This window comes from Phalacrocorax aristotelis, chromosome 3 (assembly GCF_949628215.1).
Source record: "Phalacrocorax aristotelis chromosome 3, bGulAri2.1, whole genome shotgun sequence".
NCBI classification, from domain to species: Eukaryota; Metazoa; Chordata; class Aves; order Suliformes; family Phalacrocoracidae; genus Phalacrocorax; species Phalacrocorax aristotelis.
In genome coordinates, this window is record NC_134278.1 from 77,963,391 (window position 1) to 77,986,405 (window position 23,015).

The 23,015-nt window shown below is 46.1% G+C and overlaps 1 long non-coding RNA gene across 1 annotated transcript; it reads right to left on the reverse strand.

The window, feature by feature from the left end:
- Positions 1–518: 518 nt before the first annotated feature.
- On the reverse strand, positions 519–21,414 carry LOC142055784 (uncharacterized). Its single transcript, XR_012660048.1, has 3 exons — positions 21,262–21,414; positions 7,913–8,037; positions 519–2,750 (listed from the first exon to the last, which is right to left on the reverse strand). It is a non-coding gene; the product is annotated as an uncharacterized LOC142055784 (long non-coding RNA).
- Positions 21,415–23,015: the final 1,601 nt, after the last annotated feature.

Below are 23,015 nucleotides of genomic sequence, written 5' to 3' on the forward strand. Positions count from 1 at the left end.
ATGGATGGGGGGTGGGGGGATGAGAGGATTAAAAAGAAAACCTGGAGCAGAGGAGGAGGGATGACAAGAGCCTGCAGGTGCAGGGAGGCTAAATTCCCTGCAGGGGTCATGTGCTCTGGGAGCCGGGGATCCTCGGCTCCCCGGAGGCTGCCGGGGCCGGGCGAGCGCGAGGGGCCGGGGGCGGCTCGGCTCTGCGGGGGCTGCGGCTGCGGCCACCCCGCCCGGCACCTGCGGGAGCGGCGCTGCCGGGCTCCGCGGCCGGCGGGGAATATTCACGAACAACTCGCACCTTGCGAACTCCGCCGTGTAGTCGGTACCCCCGCAGTCGGTCGGTCGGTCGTTCTCGCTCCCTCTGTAACCCTTTCAGTCCTGGGTGCAAGATGTGCCGCTCCCCGGGGGAGCCCCGTCCCCCCCTCCCCGACACCTGCCCCCTTTCCTGGCGGATTTCAAGGCTCGCTAGCGGGTATTTAATTCGCGGGGGGGGGGGGGGGCGAGGACACAACTTACCCTCCAAACTATGCACAAGCTCGTCTCTGCTTTCCCCTTCAGATCAACTTTAAAGAGCAGATTCTCAGTCCGGGAGGCAAAGAGGCAGGGGAGGAGAGGGGAAATGGTTTAGTAACAGCGGCTGCCAAGTGGGTGAAGTTCGGGGCACAATCCTGGCTCTTCCACGCTCCAGCAGCCCAGCATCTTCCCGGGGTCTGGAGAACAAGGTGTTCAACAAGTCTTCCTTGTTACCCGAAATTGATTGATGATGGCTTTCCCGCCGGGCTGTATTTAACAAAACGATGCAGAGCGCTACTCTGACGAGCAGGAAATTTTGGAGGAGCTTGCAATAGAGCTGCAGCTTTAATTTATCTGTTTCTGTCTCTCTATGTACATACGTACAGACACACATACACACGCACACCTGTGTATGTGCATATGTATATATAAATAAAAAGATATAACTCTATCAATACAAGGTTGGGTCCACAGGATCTTAGAAAAGCCTGCCTGTCGGCTGCGTGGAAGTTAAAGAGTTTTTCTTAAGCAAAAGGGGCTGATGCTTGGACACATCTCACGTCCAACAGGAGGCAATGACGTCTGTAGCTTCATTGCTATAACAGCACCAAGGCTGCAATTGCCATTCACTGAAATGATAAGGGGCGCTCAGACGTAAGCAGTCTGGACCTCTAGCAAGAGACTGAAGCGAAGATGATTTCTCCCCTCCCAAAACAAATAATAATGCTAAAAAACACCTAAGGAAAGAGACGGGGGAGCGGGGAAAGGAATCTAGGTCTCGCAGTCACACGCGTCTGCAACACGATCCTCTAGCTCCAGAAACATTTATTTTTTGCAGCTGACTAGACTTTGGGAAATTTCAATGTATTACGACCGCTCGGGCGGGGGGAGGGGAGGGATTTTTTTTTCTTTCTTAATTATTTCTGTCTATCTTCAAGCTGGCACTGACGAAAGCCGGGTAAAAGTGCCCTCCCCCCATCTTTCCAAATATATTTCGGCTCGGGTACATGCTGAAGTGTTCCTGGTGTACGGCTAGATCTTCTGAAGTAGCAATTTCTTGCTGTATAGGCGGCAAATTTTTTTCTTTTTTTTTTGTGTGGGTTTTTTTTTTTCCAAGCACTGGTAGATGCTTACGGGGGTGGGGGGGGGAAGGCGGTGCGAAGCTGCCGGCTCCTCTCCATGCGGGATCACAGTCCCCTGTCACGGTGTTGACCGCATACGGGGCCGGCCGCCGCGCTTCCGAGCCCCGCCAAACCGGGGCGGCGGCGGGGGTCGCTGGGCGCGGGGGCGGCGGGGGCGGCGGCGCCTCCGCAGGGCTGCTGGTCCCCGCGGGCGCCGCAAACACGGGGGAGACTCACACGACCCTTCCCCGCCCCCTCCCGTGAGCTGCCGGCCTAGAAATGACAGCCCGGGTGTTAACCAACCCCCCGCCGCCGCCTGGCAGCAGCGGGCGGCCCCCGGCGGCAGCGGGCACGCCAGCACCGCGCTCCCGTTGCGGGCAGCGCGCCCGGCCCCGCCGCCGCGGGGGGGGGGGAGGGGGACAGCGCCTCTCCTGGCTGCTCCGGCCCACGCGTGTCCGCGCTGCCGCGCCCGCGGGCCGTGCCGCAGTCACAGCCGCAGCCGCAGGCGGGCGCGGAGAAAAGCAAGCAGCCCCTTCTCCGCGCCTTGTCCCCGCCGGAGCGGGGGCGGCCCCGGGGAAGGGAGGGGCAGGGCGGGGCAGGGCGGCGGGGATCCCGCTGCGGGTGGGCGCCGTGGTCCTGCCGCGGAGCCGTGCGGCGGTGCGTGGCCCAGCTCGTGTGGCTGGGCCCGCTGCCCGGGGTGCTCCGGGAATGCGGGGTTCTGCCCTCGCCCTGCAGCCCCGGCGCAGTGCCCTGCTTTTTCGTTCGGCGTCCTGCCGGGTCTGGGGCACGGTGTGTCCGGCCCCCGAGTGACGGCATGCAGTACGTGGCTACTTGCCCAAACCATTAAGCCAGTTCCTTGCTGGAACAATTTTAGATGCTGGTGATGTAAGTGGTTACCACTGCAAGCTGGAATCGGGCTCACTCTCCGCTGGAAGCACCCACAAGGTGCCGGGCTCTTCCTCTTGTCAAAGTTTGCCTTGGTGAGCAGGGAAAGGCAGCGCCCCGGAGCGCCCAGCGGGCAGAGGGAGCATACAGACTCTCTCCCTGGCATGGGCGTGACGTGTGGCATTCGTGGTGGCCTTTGATACCTCCGAATCTCCCACACGAGGCTTTGGTAACATTTGGCTGCAAAGTAAAAGAGGAGAATTTCCGATCACTAGCAGGAGATGCTTGCGCTCTTACGCAGTCAGGTTTAGCAAGGCGTTCATTTTTGTGAATGATTAGTGGAGCTTCTCAGTACCTAGCAGCACACCCCTTTCCCTCAGAGAGATGGCCTAAAAAATTTACAGGGAACAGAATTGAATATACTTGTCAAGCTTTAGGGGCAATCCTCTGCTATGCTGTATTTCACTTTATCTTAAGTACTACATTTCTAAATGTATTTTTTCCACCTGTTCAGCACACAGAAATCACAATATATCTATCACAATATAAGACATCGCATTATCCCACATCAGTGTTTTAGGAAGTTCCTGTCAAGGTCTGCCTTTGCACAAGAGTTTCCACTGAGTTATTAACATAATGACGGGTCAGGTTTTCATCATGGTATCATATCAGAGAAATCAGGGATGAGAATATGGAATAGATCATCTCCTGGGGGGACGATATGGGGCTAACAAGATAACTCCATAAACAATAATCTCTGAGGCTGTAGCAAGCCAAACTTTTAAGTCTAACTCCCATTGGAATTGTATTCCACCCTCTCTAACAGATCTTGCCAAAGGAAAGCTTTCCACCCAGTTACTCCTAAGCACTCTTTTTTCAATTCCTTCCCACTACACACAACAAGATTTGGACCATCGCAAGGAGTTACCTTCTCTGTAGTTAAGCCCTTTGACACGTACAGTAGGAGTGAAGGAGGAAGAAAAAAAGGGAAGGCGGTACCAGGTTCCATGTTCTGTACCAACGCTGGCTGTCTTCACTCACAGTCCAGAAGTGACTGTGCACTTTAAAGCGTTGTGGGACAGTCTCAGAGGGAAACAGAACAAGGGGAGAAGGTGGCCTGTTGCTGGTTGACTGGATATGGTCCAGAGGAGAAAAGTAAAGAGAAAGCTTTTGGGGTAGGGGTAGTAACGGTGTGAAATAATTTACCAGAGTTTGGAGTTTCTTGGTGTATCATCATTATTTAGTGATTTTTTTTTTCATGTAAGAATTCTAGCACTTCTCACTCCCACTTCCAGATGCATGCTGATTTCTACCTCTGCCTGGCACTGTGATTGCCTGTAACTCAGGCAGACCTCAAGGAAAAAAGTCTAATACGGTACAGAGAGCTCTGCTATTGGTTCACTTTTAATGCTCTGAAAAAGAACTAATTTCTGTGCTGTTACTCACAGAACCACAGACCTGTGGGGGTTGGAAGGGACCCCTGGAGATCATCTTGTCCAACCCCCCTGCTTGAGCAGGGACACCTACCGCAGGGGGCACAGGAACGTGGCTAGGTGGGTTTTGAATGTCTCCAGTGAAGGAGACTCACACCCTCCCTGGGCAGCCTGTGCCACTGCTCTGGCACCCTCACAGGAAAGAAGTTTCTTCTCATGTTTAGCTGGAACTTCCTGTGTTCCAACTCGTGCCCATTGCCCCTTGTCCTGTCATTGGGCACTATTGATAAGAGGCTAGTCCCATTGTCCTGACACCCACCCTTTAGATATTTATAGGTATTGATGAAATCCCCCCTCTCAGTCTTCTCTTCTCCAGGCTGAACAAACCCGTGTCTCAGCCTTTCCTAATAAGACAGATGCTCCAGCCCCCTGATCATCTTGGTAACTCTCTGCTGGACTTGCTTAAGCAGTTCCCTGTCCTTCTTAAACTGGGGGGCCCAAAACTGGACACAGTACTCCAGGTGTGACATCACTAGGGCAGAGTAGAGGGGGAGAATAACCTCTCTCAACCTGCTGGCCACACTCCTTTTAATGCAGCCCAGGATAGTTTTGGCCTTCTCGGCCACAAAGGCACAGTGCTGGCTCAGGGTCAGCCAGCTGTCCACCAGCGCTCCCAGGTCCTTCTAAGCAGAGCTGCTTTCCAGCAGGTCAACCCCCAGCCTGTGCTGGTGCATGGGGTTGTTTCTCCCCAGGTGCAGGACCTTTCACTTGCTCTTGGTGAATTTCATCAGGTTCCCCTTAGCCCAGCTCTCCAGCCTGTCCAGGTCTCGTTGGAGAGACTCATTTAAATGCTACCCACTTTCAGTGACTTCTTTTGGATAGAATTACATGAGCTGTTTTCTTTTGGTGGACTTATGTCACCAAACTTAAGCAAGTGGCATTCCGTATGTCAAATCTGAAGGCTTTTCATGAGAAGAGAAGGTGGTCCTGATCCAAAACTTGTGAAGGTAAATAGGAATCCCTACGTTATGCTCACTGATCCATCACGGTGGGATTCCAGAAACAGGCCTTGGAGCCTGGAGTTACAGCCCTGCTAAACACAGTTGTACTCAGAGATAGACTTGAAGTGTTTTCAGGCTTCTGGATTTGGACTGGGTATCTGCCTCGCATGAGTCAATAATTGAAATCGTCAGGCAAAAGACCTTCAATAAATATAGCTCAGTTTGCAAACACTTTACTTTTTGCTTTATTTTTTAAAGCATTACCAGCCTACCCCGTCAATCATGTTCACAAAGGACCATTCACTGCGGTTTGCAGTGACTCGTCAGTCTGAATACAGCATATTTTAAAGGGATATAAAATGAAAAGTTCAGAGGAGATAGATATGGCATTGGTTAAGGCAAACCCCCCTCTGCCCAACGCGCACCACACAGGCACAGCAAACAATCAAACACAACAGTGGTAAGAGAGAGGTCTTACATTGCAAGTTTGCTTTCTCTTACTTTTTCCTCACATGGCTGACTCAGTTTAGAACTGTCTGACCTAGCAATACGTAACCAATACTTAACAGCATGACGAGAGAATCAATCCTCCTTTGTACAGTGCCACGCTATCTCTTTTCCTGAGCAGTTTGTCATTTTTTCTTTGTATGTCTTTATAATGTGACTTATAACACACTGTTCCAGATTTTGTAGACACCCGTATCATCAAAGCCGAATTCTTGCAAAAGCCCTCTCCCCGCTCGAAGCAGTTATTTTGGTAGGTGTCCCTGAACTGCGAATACACCCCTGCACATCTTGACAGAATACTTAGCATTTGTATAGCATTTGGTTTTGTCTTCAAAGTGATTTGCTAGCATGAGCTATTGTACCCTTACAACACCCAGAACAGTTGGCAAATTTTATTATCCTCATATTATAAATTCGGAAACAGCAGCAGAGAGGTGAAGAGCCTGTTCTATCATCTTTATTACTGCCTTAATCCCTGGCTGGTTCCGCTGCTTTCGGTGGGAATTCTTGCACGGTAAGGTACTGTTTGATATGGCTGAAAATCACGGGGTCTTCCACTAAGTGATTCGAGCAAGGCCATGGGGAGGGTTTAGTGCAGGTTTAGAACTGAAGTATCTCTGATACACATGTTCTTTCACTTCACCCACTTTCCCAATTTAAAAACAAAACCCAGAACTTACCACTGTATCTGTCATTTTTCCACACCACAAGCTAATTTACAGTAGTAATAATGATCAAGTAGCCCTACCGCACTGACATTACATACAATGCAAGTTGACACATCGCACAAAGAAAACGCGGAGGACTGACGCAGTTCCCAATTTCTTATGCTATGAAAATGACCACCTTTTTGACCTCGTAATTTAACAATTCAAAGCAGGAGGGCGAAAGGCGCATTTACAAGTTTCGTGAAATTCAGCACTAGCAGGAAGGTGGTACTAAGTCAGTTTCAAGAGACAAAGCCATGTCTCTGTTTACTTTTTTTCTATATTGTTCTTTCAGCAGGAAATGTGTACTTTAATTTCACAACATTAGTCTTTGTATTTTCACAGAGCAGGTGAAGATCTGTTCTATCTAGAGATGCCTTGCTGAATTTGCTCTGTTAAGTTAGAGGGTGTTCTCGCCTTCAATAATAAAGTTATTTTGTCCGCTTTTCCTTCTGCCTTCTGCAAACACCTCATATTTGTCCAACACTTATGGCCACCAAGTCCTGATCCATGTCTCCTTGTAAACCTTAGCTATCATCCTCTAGTGGCATTTTTAATTGTAACAAATACAGGGGCTTATTCTGCACAGTTTAAGACTACCAATTTTTAGGACTGTGAATTTGTTGAATGGATTTTCAAACACCTCTCTGTTGAGAAGGATGGAAGTGTTCAGGGTAGCAGCTACTGCTCAAGACAGAGAGGGTGTCTGTACAGAAACTTTCCCCACCTCCTAGTGGCAGCGACTCTCATTCTCCAGCACTTCTCCCCTACCCTGTCTCTGCTCCAGCTCTTTCCTTTCGTCCTCTGTTTCCATAGCAGGAATTTCACAACTCCCTTGCTCCTGGGAGGTAAAATCCGCTGTCCCCTACACAGCTGAGAAAGTGTGCACCTGCCTTAGCAGCATCCATGGTGTACATGAGAGGAAACTCTAACTATGTTATGTTTTGTAGAAGACATAGCGGGTTGTCCAGTTCACACAAGTTTCTAGGTACTTAAACGCTAGCGCAGCATGAGAAGGTCATCAATACTGAGAGTTTCCATGATGGGTATATATGAAACTCTATATGCTTCAAAAACAGTTTGTGGTACCTTGGATAACCAAAAAGGCTGGAATAGGAGAAAAGAGCCTTCAAAGGCCTCTTGTCCTCAAACATTGTCGCTCTGGGCTTTGTCCCTGCCATCTTCCATGATACTTTCTCCCAGTCAACATCTGTTTTGATTGTTTGTTTGTTTAATTTATTTACTTCTACAGCCCTTTTCCTCACAGCCTCCTTAACAGGCCAAAGTCTGCACTTCAGGGCAAGACACGGAGGCCCATGTCAGGCTGGGAGGTGGGCCAGGGAGGCCCCCCGCAGCAGCGCCGGCCAGCTGGGGCCTGCAGGGCTGCACTGGCGCCACTCTTTACTTGAGAAGCTGTTGTGCCTCGAGGTGGTTCACCTGCTCTGCCTCCCCGCTTCCTCTGGCCTGCCTGTTTTGCAGCACAGAGCCTGCCTCAGTCTCTCTGGTGCTCAAATGTTTTGAGCAGTGAGGCGTAAAACCCTCTCAAATTCACCTGGGTAAAACCTGTGTTTGATTAAGCATAATTGTTATAGGAGTAAGCATAAGCAACTGAAAATCAGGTTCTCCTTGGTTTTCAGTTAAAAAAAACCTTCATTTGAGATTGTCCAAGGGTGGGGGGGGGCTAGGGGCACACCAATGTTTTAGTCTAAATGAGTACTTCCAGTGTTGTGAAAAATCACACAGTTTCCACTTACTGTTCATTCAGCTTTCATTCTGCTTTCCAGCTACATCTCCTCAACCATCCCAGCGGCTCACAGGAGTTATGCTTTTAAACCCCTGCCGTGGTGTCCAACCTACAGGTTTCTTTCTTCACTGTTTTCTGTGGAAGGAGGAGGGGGAAAAAAAAAAAATCAATTCTAACTGCATGTTTCTGCAAGATATGCTGTACTCTATATTTCCAATGATTTTTAACCCTTTATTTAAGGAACTCCAAATAAAATCAAGTGCCATCAGAAACAAGTGCAATTCCTATTATGAATCCTACTCTACAGCAAATCATCTACCCTTCCTACTTCCTATTTTGGCTCGCAGAGAATAATTTTTAGTATTTCCATCTGAATATGTTTGGTAACAGAAAGAAAAAATGAAAAACAAAATACACGCCAAATGTAGGGTACTGTCTAAATACACTGTAACTTTAAAGGCGTAGTTATAACAAAATATTTATAGTCTTTAAAATGCAATTCAGTGACCAACACAAAGAAGAGTTTTTGCTTTAAGGTGCATTTTGATTCAATAGCACTGGTTTGTCCTCGCCCTTATACTAGTATAGAGCAAGAGTAAGTATATCTGCTCCCAGAAAGTATGAAACTAGTGTAAGTGAGAGAAGAAAGACTGTGGCTCCTACCGTTCAGAACTATGACCAGTGGCAGCACTGTTAGACGTGCTCTAAAACTACTCTGCATGAGAGAAGAGGGTAGGGTGAGCTGAGCAACCCGGTCTCACCTCTTCGCTGACCCTGCTTTGAGCAGGAGCTCGGACTGGACACCTTCTGAGGTCCCCACCCACTGAACATATAATCTTGCTCTGTAAATTCTTTTCACTTGTATCTTCACCAGTGAATTTAATGGGAATAGATTCAGGCTTTTTTAAACATACTGTTTGGAGGTTTGGGGTTTTTTTCAAATCAAAATGTTATGCCGTCACTTTTTGTGTGACCATGCAGCTAAACCGTATCTGGCTGAAGGAACTGGTCCTCTTAGGGCAATTTGTGCTACTTCACTACTTGCATCTGTGCAAAAGTGAAAACGTGAGGTGGGAACAGCAACACCAGCACTCATAGTCCCAAGCCTCAGAGATGTTCCAGAGAGCACTTTTGATTTGAAAACTCCATAAAAACCTTCAGCAAACCTCGTTTCTTCAAAGACAGAATTTGCCTTGCAGGAGCCTTGCTTTCACAAGTTTGGTAGAACGAGGAGCTAGAACACAGGACAGCGACCTCCCTGACAAGAGCAGAGAGGAGGAAAGAAGGGATTCCCCTCTTCCACCAGTGTTACTCTACACATTTGACAAAAAAAATCCCCCGAATTGCTCTGACAGATGTGAGACTACAACCAGATGCCACGGGCTCATGTCTGCTCCTACCAGTGTCGCGCCTGCTTGAAGAAAAACTAACGTACTGCAGGGCTCGGCATGGGCTGGGACACAGCCACCAGCAGCCTTCTTTTCAGTTTCCTTCCACAGATTCTGCCACTGACTCTGGCCTCTGGTTTTTCAGTTGGAACACCAAAGGCAGAGAAGCACAGCAAAAAATTTAGTGTTGCCACCTTTCACCGTTTTATGAAAAGTCTTCAGGTCCTGGAGACAAAAGATTACATTGTAGTTGCAGAGAAAAGGCTGGGAATGGGACTCAAGTTATCCTTTCTTTGCGGAGAAAAAAAGTCAGCTGCAAAGGCAAAAGCAAACCCTAAGTGTTTGTATTATCGGCAGTACAACCATCGTTCTCTTTTGCCTCTCAGAGAGGCTGTATGGGAAAAGCCTTGAGAAATTCGCAGGGAAGATTAAATTTCTCCCCCCTCAAAGGCCACAGTCCCCAAACTCCCCACAAGCTGCGAGAAACGGACGGAAGGGACGAGCGGGCGGTTTGCAGTAGCGAGCGCCAACCTTTGCTTCCCAAGTTGTCGAGCGGTAACGACCAGAAAATCAGCGCTCCCTACGCCCGGCGCTCAGCCTCCACCGGCCCGCTCCGCGAAGGCAGGTGCCGAGGTAACCCGTGAGCCCGCAAGGCCACCCACCCACGCAACCCCCGGGGCGAAGCGGGAAGGGCGCGGCCCCTGCCCGTGGCGTGGCAGGGCGGGAGGGGGGCGCTCACCCGGCCCTGAGGTGACCCGCCCCACCACGGCGCTCGGCGGGACGGAGCCGCCCCCACCCCCCCCCGCGCCGCTCCGTGCCCCGCACACCGATCAGCGCCGCAGCAACGCCCGCCAGAATCACCCCCCCGCGCACACACACACACACACCCCCCTCCGAGCGTGCGCGCGGGTGAGGCGGGAAGGGGTGGGGGAGAGCGCGCGCTCCCGGCGCCCCCCTTCCCCCCCCCCGCCCCGCGCGCGCCCGCCGCTCCCATTCAGCCTCGCGCCATCCCCGCCGCGGCGGTTGCTGCCGTCAGAGCTGCCTGCGTCAATGCTGCCTCAGTGACACGCACCGGGGCTCTGCGCTCCCCCACCCCCAACCGCCTCCTCCTTTCTGCCTTTTTTTTTTTTTTTCCTTTTTTTCCCCTCAATGAGGCGCTTTAATGGGATTTTTTTTTTTTTTTTTTTTTAATGATCCCGCTTATAAATCAGGCCGGCTGGCGGGTGCCGTTGGCACGTTTACACTTAACCGTTCCTTTGTGTGTTGGGGAGTGGGTTTCCATCCTCCCCCCCTTTTTAAATTTTTTTTAAAATAATAATTCTGATCAATAATGACAATTTCATTCATTTATTTCACACGGGTCACACGTCACACGCATACGTGGGTCTTCCCGGGCACCGACCACCCCCACACACCACCCCCCCGGTCTCCCTGTCACTGCGGCGCAGGGGGAGGCTGCAAGCGGGAGGCCGTACCCAGCACACTCTCAGCTTACTATATTATAACGGATTTCCCTCTCTACCAGAAAAGCAACAAAGCAACCTTTTTTTTTTTTTTCCCTCTTAATAGCCTACTCGTTCAGCATTTCTGCATTATCTGCACACCCACCGCTTTTTCTCCTCTTCCTTTCCCACTGCCGTGTTCCCCCACCCCATTAATCACCAAGTCGTGGGCTCTAAGGAGTAACGGTTTATAAAATGGTTGCTCTGTGGATGTCCTTGGTTGCACGCGTAACCCCAGCCTCCCCTCCGTGCTCCTCTCCTGCTCGTCAAGGTCAGAGGGAAGTCTTAAGGGCACAGTTAAACCCAAAACGTATTTATTTATATTTTCTCCCCGCCTGTCTCCTTCCACCCCTTTTCTTTTCCTCAGGAGAATCTGATGGCAAAGCTCCCCGGATTTTTGTGGGGTCGGGCCTTGCCCTACTTCAGGACGTATCCGTGCTTAGCTCGGCAGAGAGGACGATATCCCGGTCCTATTAAAGTCAATGGGAATCAGTGAATTCAGGCGTCACTGGATTTGGCTGGCAGAGCATGCAGCCACGCTCCGGCCAAACCCTGCCCCGTTTCAATTCAGCTTAACAGCAGCCGTGCCAGGCTGCTGCAAAGCTGGCTTGTGCTGCTGGCGCAGCCCTGCCCTCCCATACAGGAATCCTTGGTGACGTTGAGCAGCTGGAACAGATCCTGCATCTCCCTGCTGCCGCCATGCAAGGAACCCGAAACTAGCTTCCACCTCCTCCCCAGCAGACAAAGGTCCTTTGAGGTCAGGGATTGGCTGGGTAAATTAGAGCAGCCTAAAGACTGTATTAATTTAGACTGCAAACGAGCCTGGTGCCGTCCAAGTCCCAGTGGTATGAGGCACAGCCATTTTTACATCCTCCCAGCTGCACATATCCCTGCTCTCCTCCAGCTCAGGACTTGGGTGTATTAACAACCAAATGGTAGCAAATCTCTTTTTCTGTCGATGCAAAAAGCAACAGTTTCAGAAACAGTTTGGTTCTGTAGCGCCAACTACTTTGAATAACCATTTTTCTTCAAAATACAAGGAAAACAAATTTTAAAAGGGCAAGCAATTACACCACAAACTAGATTTCTGAAGAGAAAAAGGAATCTAACATCTGAATAACTTGTGCACAGCAAGGGCTTCACTGTGCATTTGAAACTTATTGTTATTTGCATTTTTTTTGACAAAAAAAGGGAAACAAACCCAGTATCATAAAAACAATGCTGGGTGGCAATAGGGAACCTTATGACAACAGGAACACGCTTACTTATTTTAATACCCAGCTTATGCATAAAACTGCATTTATGTTACCTCTTTGTTCAGCTATATTTTACTTAACTGTATCAGCAGGGCTTCTCCTCAGTAAATATCCATTTAACAGATAGGCCACAAAGCCACGCAGGACAGAGGTTTTCAGGGAATTGACTCTCCGTACCAGATATGATTCAAGCATGCAAGCAGCTCAGCAATCTGCCCTACTCGCGGGACACGTGAGGGAGGAAAGGCAGGCTTTTGGAAAGGCTCCTGCAGAGTCCCAGAGATGGCAAATGGCCCGCCTTCACCCGCGGTCATTTACATTCTACCACTGTGACTGCGTTTTCTTATAAATTTTTTTACTATTTCATTTCAGTCTGGCAAAACCGACCTCGGGATTCATTTGTGCCTGTTTTTCATGTTATGAATGATGCAACTCTCAGTATCCAAGCATGTTAAATGGGAGACGGGACAAATAGCATGCACTAGGACATATTAATAAGGGTGACTTCACTGTTTATTTCCCCACATTAGAAGCTGACCTTGTGAGAACAAGGGTACCCTGTTGCCAGTGTATGCCATAGGATAGTGAAGGTGGAATGATGCCTGCGGAGCAGGAGGTGGCCTCGCTGTCTGTGCAGGAACAGCCCCTTTTTCCTGCCAGGGCTGCAGAGGGGAGCGGTGCTTGCCTATTGGGGGGGTGGGGAGGGGAAGGAAGAGGGGGGGAGGTAGCTCCCTGCCCGTGCACAGAATACGGCACTGCACTCACTGGATCTGCCTTCAGAGAAGCAGGTTTGAAACAAGTCAATCTTTGCTCTGCCTTGGGAGTTGCTCCAAGTCTTTGGCTGCAGATTGCAGTGCTAAATTGAGACCATTATTTTGCATTGAGCTATTTTCATCCCGAAGTGCTTTAAAGGCTTAGCAGATATACAGGCTATGGTGCTATATGCACAGGAATCACTCTAGGCACTAATGAAATGCAGCCACCTATTAACCAGAGCCGTGTGATGCCTGGTCCCTGGGCGTGATGACTGCCAGAAGATTTTGTTTTATCCAGCTGAGCCGAGTCTGGTTTTTGGTTAGTGGAATACTTTATGCCATTTGAAAAGGAAAACTGGCAGGATCTTTACATACAGAATAGAAGTAGGTATAGACAGCTACACTAAGCCCTGGAATTCGAAATGCCACCACTGAGACAAGATCTTCTCCAGAGACTTGCTTTGTTCCCCCACCCATATTCAATACTAATTATCAAAACAGTCCTCCTTCCGCTTGGTGGTGCAGGGAGCTGAGCGTGAACATCTGGAGCCTTTCACCCATGGGGTAGTCATTCAAGGGCCTCTGGGGCCAGATGTGGACAAAACACCATGGTGTTTTGGTGGTCTATAGACAATGAATTAATAATTTCACTGCAGTTTCTCTGTAGGGGCAAGGCAACACAACCACCTCCACAACTGGCTTTAACTCACACTTGACTGTTCTGTCTAGAAGAGGCAAGAAAACTAAGTTACTGCATATTTGCCATTATGGAAAATTCATTTTAAAATGCAAAAGCACAATGAACTATAAAATGTATGCCTAAAATGAGCGATATAGTATCCACTTGGTACTGTACATACACCTTCGTATAGATTGCACACACTGCATTAAATAAGCACGCTTCCCTGTCTCTAGTTAGGGTAGAGAGGGAATTGTGTGGTGAAAGACGTAATTTGTACATTAGGAAGTCTCTGTTGCCAGATCAGCAGCAGCAGCACTGACGTCTGTACTCTCTCGCTTTGTTCCTGCTGCTATAAATCAAAATGACTACAGTCCAAATGCCTCACTTGTTTAACTATAAACGCACTGCTAGTCAGAAAAATCCACACCAGGAGGGATCTAGATGATCTGCATATACTTTAAACTGATTAAATAGAGAAAGTCCAAAAAAGGACAAGAATAACATTTATAAATTTATGGTTTCAGCAACAACAACAAAAACTTTTAAAGGGTGGAATCCTGCAGAGCTGTAAAAATTCTGTGTCTACAGGCACTGATGTCTTTGCTAAATGAGCTATCAAATTTGCCTTTCTTAATGTGCATTGGGATTTTTTTAAATTTTTTTTTTTCCCCCAGATTAATGCAACCTCCTTAGAAGCCTATTTTCCCCTGTGTCCTCATGTATTTCCCTGCTTGTGTAAACTACTGGAAGCAAATTAAAACAGGATAGATTAAGTGGGTCAGGTTTTACTCTCCCTAGTTTTATGAGCCTGTGTATTTATAATAATAAATACAAACACATATAGCTGAGGTTGACTCCCATTTATTTGGAATTTTAGAAAGCTAAATAGCTCCTCTGTGGATGAAATGAGCCCTCAAAGCCTAAAATACCACTTAGATCCCTTCCAAGTTCTAAAAGAGGACTCAACAGTTACATAAAAATGATGGTGCCAACCCCTGCTGCTAACCTGTTGGCGGGGGGAGAGCAAGGGAACTCTCCTCCTAACACCTACTGAGAGCCTGGAATCGTTACAGAAAAGTGCAGCACAATGTCTTGACTAAATGGAAAGGGGATGGGAGAAATTAAGAAGGTAACCTTCCAATACCAACATTAGTTCAGCCGAGCTGTAAATCCTATGTATTGGGCAGCAGAGCCAGAAATATGTTGAGCTGTACTTCTGAAGAGGAAATAACAGGATCAGAGAACAGCAGGTGAGCACATTGTCAACGCCATGCTGATGTTGCTGTTGGAGCCACTGCGTTACAGTTCCTGAGACCACCAGATTTTTACAGTAAGACTTTCAAAGATCATCAAAGCAAAAGGTCTAAAGGGGTTTGTTTCACGGCGGCTGTCCTGTAAGGCCTTGGCTAATGAATTTGCAACCAGATGTTCATTTTAAGATCTGATCCAAAGTGCACTGAAGTCAATGGAAAGTCAATTGGAAGTTCCAGATTACTGGAGAAAAGCTACTGCAGAGCCAATATTTTTTAAAAAATAAAAAAATAAACAGGATGTAGCCTTTGGTCATTCAGCTTGGCACTGATCCCAGGCAAAACCGTGGAAGAGCAAAGGAGCAGACACAGGGTCATCGATTACATGCCACCGGAATTGTCATAGTTGTCATGTGAATCGGTAGAGACCGCAACAAACAGAAAATAACTGGATTTATCTTACCTCTTTCTCATTGCTGGCCAACGTAGCCAGTATTCCTTCTCATTTGCCATTGATTAAGAGCATGTACACATGGTTACTATAGCTCACCTAGCACAACTGTAACATTTTAGGATGTGGTAACTATGGAAAATAAAGGAGAGTAACATGATCAATGCCAGTTACCATAGTTTTTTTAGAAACAGCCTAACAGGCCTCATAAGTAATACTTGATTTTTTTTTTTGTTGTTGTTTTCTTTCAGTTTATAAATGCATTTGTTGAAATAGAACCTGAGATATCAGGCTTCTGTAAGTCTTTTGGATTCAGTTCCATGTGACACTGATTTAAAAAATTGACCATAAACACTAAGCAGCATAACACATATTAAAGAGTTAGACTGGGAGCCAGTGTCTGAAAAATGGAGCTAAACAAAAATCTTTTGTGTTTTAGAGTAACTAATTAAGCCTTGCAACTGCTTCCCCAAGGCACAATTCACTCTGGAGTCTTTAACTCAAGACTGGTTGGATATCCTTCTAGAGATTATGATCTTGCTGCAGAAGTTTCTAGCTGAGATTCTCTAGGCCCCACTGTTTGGGAAGTCAGACTGTTATCCTCATGGTCCTTCTAACTGTGAACCTGTGGCACCTTGATGATTGGTGAACAGCGAGTGTAGATTAGTCTACTCTTGTACTTCTTAGGTAAGGTTTCCCTTGAGCAAAGTTCAATTTCTTTTGCATACATTTGCAGCTATATGATTTGCACGCAGATCTTAAAAATAACTATCAAATCATGCAGTGTCATTTTATCACAAGAAAGCTGTAGGTTGTTGGACACAAAACCAAATTTACAGGAGAAGAGAGAGAGAGAAAACAACATAAAATCTAGGGAGTGGCTTCACCTTGGTTTGTTGCAGTCCTCCCTCACATCTGCTGGATTAGGAAAAAGGTGGAATTAAACCAAAGAAATACCCATGCAAAATCTGGTGAGAACTGCAGTGGAGTGGAGACATCTAGTTGCCTTCTGTCTACCAACAGCATATGTGAATCAGGAAATTCTGGCTCTGGAGAGAGTCTATAGATAACAACTTTAAGAGAAAGTGAACAAGCCCTTCCTTGCCACAATAGAACACAAAACTGGGATGGAGGGGAGATTGTATGTACTGTTTACATTTCCCCTTGTTCTCTCTGGAGCCTTCCCCAAACTTTAGTTCCTTAAGTTTGGTTTCTTAAGAGAGCTTTTTATTTTGGCAGTTTTGGTTATGTGGTCTTAAAAAGCAGCTTTGAACGTGCAAATTGCCTTGAGAAACAATGCTGAAAATACCTCCTTGATCCAGAACTGAAGAGGACTGAAGTGCGCTGATGGAGACAGTGTGAATAAGCCTGATTGCTATTGTTCAGGCTGCACCCCATCCCTAATTAGAAAGTCTGAAAAAGGGGAAGTATATGTCATTACTGCTGTATACTCTCCCTTACATTGTAAGCAGAGCCAGTTCCAACCTGCCTGTACATCTCCAGAGGCTCAGCAAACACGTAGGCTCCACAGCAAGATGGGACTGCACGTAGCATGTCACACCTGCATCCCCACAAGGAGAGGCACAGCAAGCTGCCTAGTACCCTGCTCTGCAGAGATACCTTTGGGGCTTTGTCCATGAACTAGAGCCTGCTGAAATACCACATCCACGTGTGCAAGCATAGATTTAAACACACCATCAGCTGAGGGACTGAGGACTAAGACGACCTGCTGCATATGTACTTGAGGGCTTCAAAACATCAGGTGCACCCCCCATTTTGTACGGCTCCTAGCTCCTGCAGCCAGTTGTCACAATCTCTGGGACCGCAGCAATCAGCAGCAGGATATTGCAGTAAGGCTACAGCCTTGTTTCTTCAGCTTCTCAGCACATCTCCTTCCAACTTCAGCCTGTGCCTGCTCTCAGTGCACATAAACACACGCACATGCTAGCTCCAGCAGTAACCAGACTTTCTACACTCACAAATTATGACTCTACAGATGGGGAACTATCCAAAATTGCAGTTGGAGCCCAGCTGTTCCCTACCATCACCCAATAAACAAAGGCCACTCAACTCCATGTATATGCTTCTCCAGGAGAGACAAGAACTGGGAAGATCTGAACAGGTTTTACGTAAGAAAGTAGAGGGATTGTACTAGTTACACCTATCTAATCACAACAAAATAATCCCTGTGACTGTGGAGGTAAGGCCAGTATTCAGACAATGACATGCATCTACAATGAAGCAGGAGATTTAGGACATCACGACAAAGGAACGATAATAAGAATACTGGCCCAGGCTCAAATGCTAATGCGTACCAAACATTAATGCGCCCCAAACAACAGCCGCTTCAGAGGAATGTTTTCGATTTTCCTAGGGAAGGGATATCACCAGCAGAAGGAAATCTGCAGTGTTATTTTTTTTGTTAGATGAGGAGGTAGCTTGTGTTCCAGGGCCTGTACCTCTGTCAGGAGCAACATCAGGTCCACAATTCAGACTAAGGAAGGCACCTCAACCTCAAAACTGGTTGAGTTTGCAGTTGTCTCTGACAATGTAAGCAGCAAGGTCACAGGTGCAGGAACAAGTACTTTTCTCCTCTGGAGAGCTCCCTTGACAATGAGTTTGAGTGTGGCCTTGTGGCATCATATCAGGCAAGGAAGCTTGCACTGCAGTATCCACTGCTTTTTCTGTTGAAGGAAGACTTCAGTCTCCAGGGATGTTGATTTAGTTGCTGTTCCCCCCTTCTCCTTTCCTCCTTGCATCAGCCCAAGAGTAGCAAAAGGGCCGAATGAGATCTACTAGCTTGGCTAGGACTTTCTGCCGTGCGCCTTTAGCCCCTGGGGTTTTAATGTGTCTCCCCAAGCCTTGGACTGGTCTGAAACCACTTAGCTTCCAAGATCAGGTGTATTCGTTGTAATATAAATGAGGCTTAACACTTTTAACCAGAACTAAATTTGTCAGATCACTAAGTGAGCTAACCATGAAGGTCATTATTCTGCAAGGGAAGTGTGAACATAAGACTAAGCTTTACCTGGAAAAATTTAAACTGAATATTTCTCCCAATGACTAGGGCAATAAGAAATTGAGGGATACATTCTCAAGAAAGCCGTGGAGAGAAACACTTTGTGGAGGATTCTCACCATTCTGTTTGCAGGTGCCAATGTAAGCAACTGTGTGGTTTGCCAGTGAAAGAAAGATCAATGAATGAATGAATGAGAGTTCAAGCCTTACTTGTAAGAATCCCTCATATTGCCATGATTCATTTTGGCAGCCCACCAAACTTGAGAGGAACTCAATGGACCAGCATAATCCCTGATCACTGAAGTTAATTGAGGTTGAGTCACACCTGGAACAATCTTGCCCATTCATTCATTAACAAGAGAGGAGACTAAAACCACTACACAGATTGTGTCTGTTGTCTGGGGCAAGGTGTGCTAAGAGCAGACATTTCTGACTTAAAAGCACAAGCCTTCCTTCTGCTCTTGAGAGAGCGGAAAATGAAATTTTGCAGGAAATTCAGATCTAGGCAGTCAAGTTATTCTAGAGTCTCAAAGTTGGTATACTACCTTGCCACATGCAAGTCCACCAAAGTCTATTGTACTATGAATGAATCTTCACCACCTGACTGAATTCGCAGTAGCTCTTTCCTGTACCTGCTCTACTGCACTGTGACAATTAAGGGTACTCAAGCTTAATCCAGTGCAACACAGTACTGTAACAGAGACAATGCCCACAGTAGCAACAGGAGGGTGTTGGAATGATGTTTTACCACTGCCTTGACTTTGACTCAGTGCTTGTGCCTTCAGGATACTTCGCTTATTGCCTTCAAAATGCCATTACCAGTGAAGGATTCCCCATAAAAGACTCTTGAAAAATGAAATTAAGGAAGTTTTTTCATGCTGTGTATGAAAACAGCATTCAGCCTCATGCATGAAATTCCTTCGAGTGTCTTAAGTTTCCAAAGAACAGCTTTATTTTTCTCATGGCAGTAAGGGCCAAAGATGGAGCTATAAATCTACCTCATAATTTGTCCCATCTCAATTAAGAAATTGCTTTATAAACTAGTTCTGAGCTAGTTCCAATTTTGGGAAGTCTGTAATCAACAGGATCTTCCAAGAAGACATTTACCTTGGGTTCTTGACTGTCACGGAAGAGAGCCACCAGGCTGGGACTTCATATAAGAACTGTTTTTATCAGTGATGGAGTGTGCTAGTGTCTTTGAAATAACTTGTTTTGGTGTTTTACTAAAGCTAGGAACACAAGAATAGGAGCCTTTGTCTCTGTTTTTACCACTGGTTTGGTTTTTTTAAAAAAAAAAAGAAAAGAGAGGAGGAAAAAAAATCCCTGTGTTCCAGAAAGGCTTTTAGAACAACCAAAGCAAAGAAACAAAGACCAAACCTAAATGATCCATCCCAGATTTTACTCTATACTCGACTGCTTCTGGAACAGGACATTTTGGGTGTTTTGTCTATTCCCTGTAGATATCCAGCCAGGATGTATATATTGAGTTTAAAAAAAACCCAAACACCAAAAAACCCCACCAACACACCACAAACACCCCCCCAAAAAACCCCAAGACCAAACCAAACCACCAAAAAACCCAACCCCCCTAAAAAAATAACCCAAACACACAACAAAAAGCCACCCTTAGCAACCAAAAAACCCACAAACAAAAACCAAAACAACCCACACCAAACAATCGCCTAACCTTTCAACTTACTTGCTGCAGCAAAGTACTTCAGTTAGCTCTTTTCCTGAAGTAATAAGTTAAAAGCAACCATGATCTGGGTTGCGATGGAACTCATTCTTCTTTCAAAAGCCCGACATTTACAGTAGAGGCACTCTTAATATATAAACATTTCCCACTTTTACTAATACTACTAATCTCCTAATTCACTTCAGCCACAAATTATTTTAAACAGCCTTTAGAATCACTTTTATTTGCCCTTCTGGAATACTCATCTAATGTCCTAATATATCTGCAGAAGGGAATATGTCCTGAATATAGTTCTAAGAACAGTTAATTAAAATGGGAAAATATTTAGAACTGTTTAGTAAGATATACATATAAAAGATGTTTCTGTGGGCAGGAGTAAGTGTTGTACTCAAAGCTTGAAAACCACCTTAAAAGTATTTACAATTAACTGGAAATAAGATTTTTCAGAAGAAAGGCAATAATGACAGAGTCGGGAAAGTTATCTGCTACCTGTTTTTTTAAATGAAGACTACTTCCTTCCATAGCAGGCTTAGATGGATACCTCATTATGGTGTTAGGAAACACTGTACTTTGCTGAAGCTTTAATTCCCGTAGGATGTAGACAGAAGAAAAATAGTGACTGTCACATACTTTCACAGTTTCATGGAAATATCCATGCATATTGGAAGACCAGCGCAGTTACTGATAAACATCTCTGTAGTGAGAGCCCACACTTTGCACGCCAAGAATATGCAGCAGAGAAAGAACAGAAGATATGCTATTAGAGCTGACTACAAACTAGAATTTCAGTCTTATGGAAAATCCTTTTATGCATTTTTGTCCCATATTACAACAAACAACCGCAACTGCAGATCTTCTCACAATCCAGTTGTGAAAGCAGTCAGCTGAAAGAGCAAACTAGCTCATTCTATTCCATTTCATTTTAATACCCTTGGTTGGTTGTTGTGTTTCATGGGAACAGCAGTTTGGGTGCCTTTAACCCTCTCTTCTTCTACAGCCCGAGCCCCAGCTACATCCTTCCTCACATGCCATGGCAACCTGTGCCCACAACAGGAGAACCAGTGAGCACCGTGCATGGGGTGCCCCTGGAAGAAGGGGGGCTCCCAATTGCAAAAGAAATCAATTAGCACATAAGAGATTAATTAGAAGCCCAGAAACCTGCAATTGATACTGAGGTAGACTGCCTGCACTACCTCTCTATCTACATACTCACCCTGTATATGCTACCGTCTAACTTCTATTGCCAGATTAGCTCAAACAAGAGGGTATTAGAACTGGGTTTTTACAGCAAAGTGGAACAAGTGTCAAAAAGTGGAAATACATCACTTACTGTATTCTCATCTTAAAACCTTATGGCTTACCAGCCTGAAAGGAGGCGAGGGAGCCAGCAGAAAACAAAATCTTCCCACTGTGAAAGGACTGACAGGTCTAATCGTCATTTCTGCTTCAGAAGTTTTTAAAATGCAGCATGTGAAAACATGCTGACCCTTGGGAAATAAGTGGGGCTGTTAAAAATAAATAGGTTCCAGCTTTTCAGGAAGAGCAGATTCACTACAGTGACGTAAAAACACCCAGCAGCTTGTCCCAGCAATTTCCCATGAGACACTGCTGATTTAGGAAGAAACAGCAGCTCACACAGCTGCCTGGAAATTTAAATGCCAGGATGTTACTTCTTGAATCCCTTACTTTTTCCACAACTCACCTTTAACATAGTAACAGTACTTGCACAGTCCCTCCATACCCTCAGAAAGACCCTTTGAAGACTTAAAAAAAACCCAACAAAAACCTTCACTGAACATCCCAGCATGTCTCAAAAATACGTTACAGGAATTTCCTCTTATAGTTGGGAAAAGTTTTGTTTTAGAAGTAAAATATTTAATGTTGTTCATTCTAAGGTTTTTAATTTTCTGTTGAAGGGGATAATGCATCCCAAGTACATTTTTGGGTGTTGTGTCCATGTATTTGCCAGAAACGGGCCACTGTTGTGGTATGACACCTTGGTGCAGAGAGGTGCAACGTGTGGTCAGCCTGAGCCAGGCACAGACAGGTGAAAAAGCAAGTGTTGAAGCAGAAGTTTCCCTCTGAATGGAATTACTGATTTGCAGCCATTTCTACCAGTTACAGCAGACTATTTCTGTGATACTACAGCTGTGGGCTTGGTAGCAACAAATAAAATTTCTTCATTTCAAAGCATACACACACATCTTCAATTCAAAGTGCTTCATTTCAGGCCCATGTGGAGACTGCCAGGGTGAAGTATTAAGTCATTTTAGTTTGGAAGATTGTTCTTCCAGTAAACATTTCATGATCCATTTTCTCTCACGTTAATTTGTCAGGATCCAGTTCCTTTACTGTTTCCTTCTTAGATTTCCACTCAGTTTTCCTCCCAAAATCTGTTAAATCCTAACCAATGCTTTCCATAAGACAGAATGCATGAATTAGTATTTGTTTATAAAAGGAGTGTAGGGATTACATGCTGGAACAGATTCTTTATACATAATCACTTCAACATGTGTCTTTCCACCCCACTTACAGTGAGACTGCAAGTCATGTAAACATCTCTACAACAAAAAAGAAAATTGCTGGTTGGTTTGTTGTCCTTCTGCTCCAAGAGAATGAAGGAAGAATGTTCATATATATTTAAAAAATGAAAATTTATAGAAAATAAGAACCCAGACAAATATTTGTCCAGAAGCTGAGAGAAAACAGTATCATCTCAGTAGGTTCTCCTTGATAGATAAGGAGTCAGATAAGTAACATCAGGCAAGATATGTCATCTTGTTGTCTGCCCTGACTAGTACACTCCCATTGCTAGACCAGCAGTAGAAACTGATTTCACAGACCAGAGCCTTTCACAGAACATGGTCTCTCTTCAAATAATTTCTGGTGGCAACATTCAGTAAGAATAAGCCACAATCAAAAACTCAGAGACATATTGAAGTTGCACACCTTTGAAGAGAAAACCCGTGGCCTATAATTTTTACAGACCAGAAGTTACACACTCAAGTGGGTTGTCATACATACAAGGGAATAGGAGGGAGCAACAACCAAACAAGATCCTATGATTTCTACCCACAAGACCTTCGCCAATTTGTCATCACCTGAAATCTCCCCT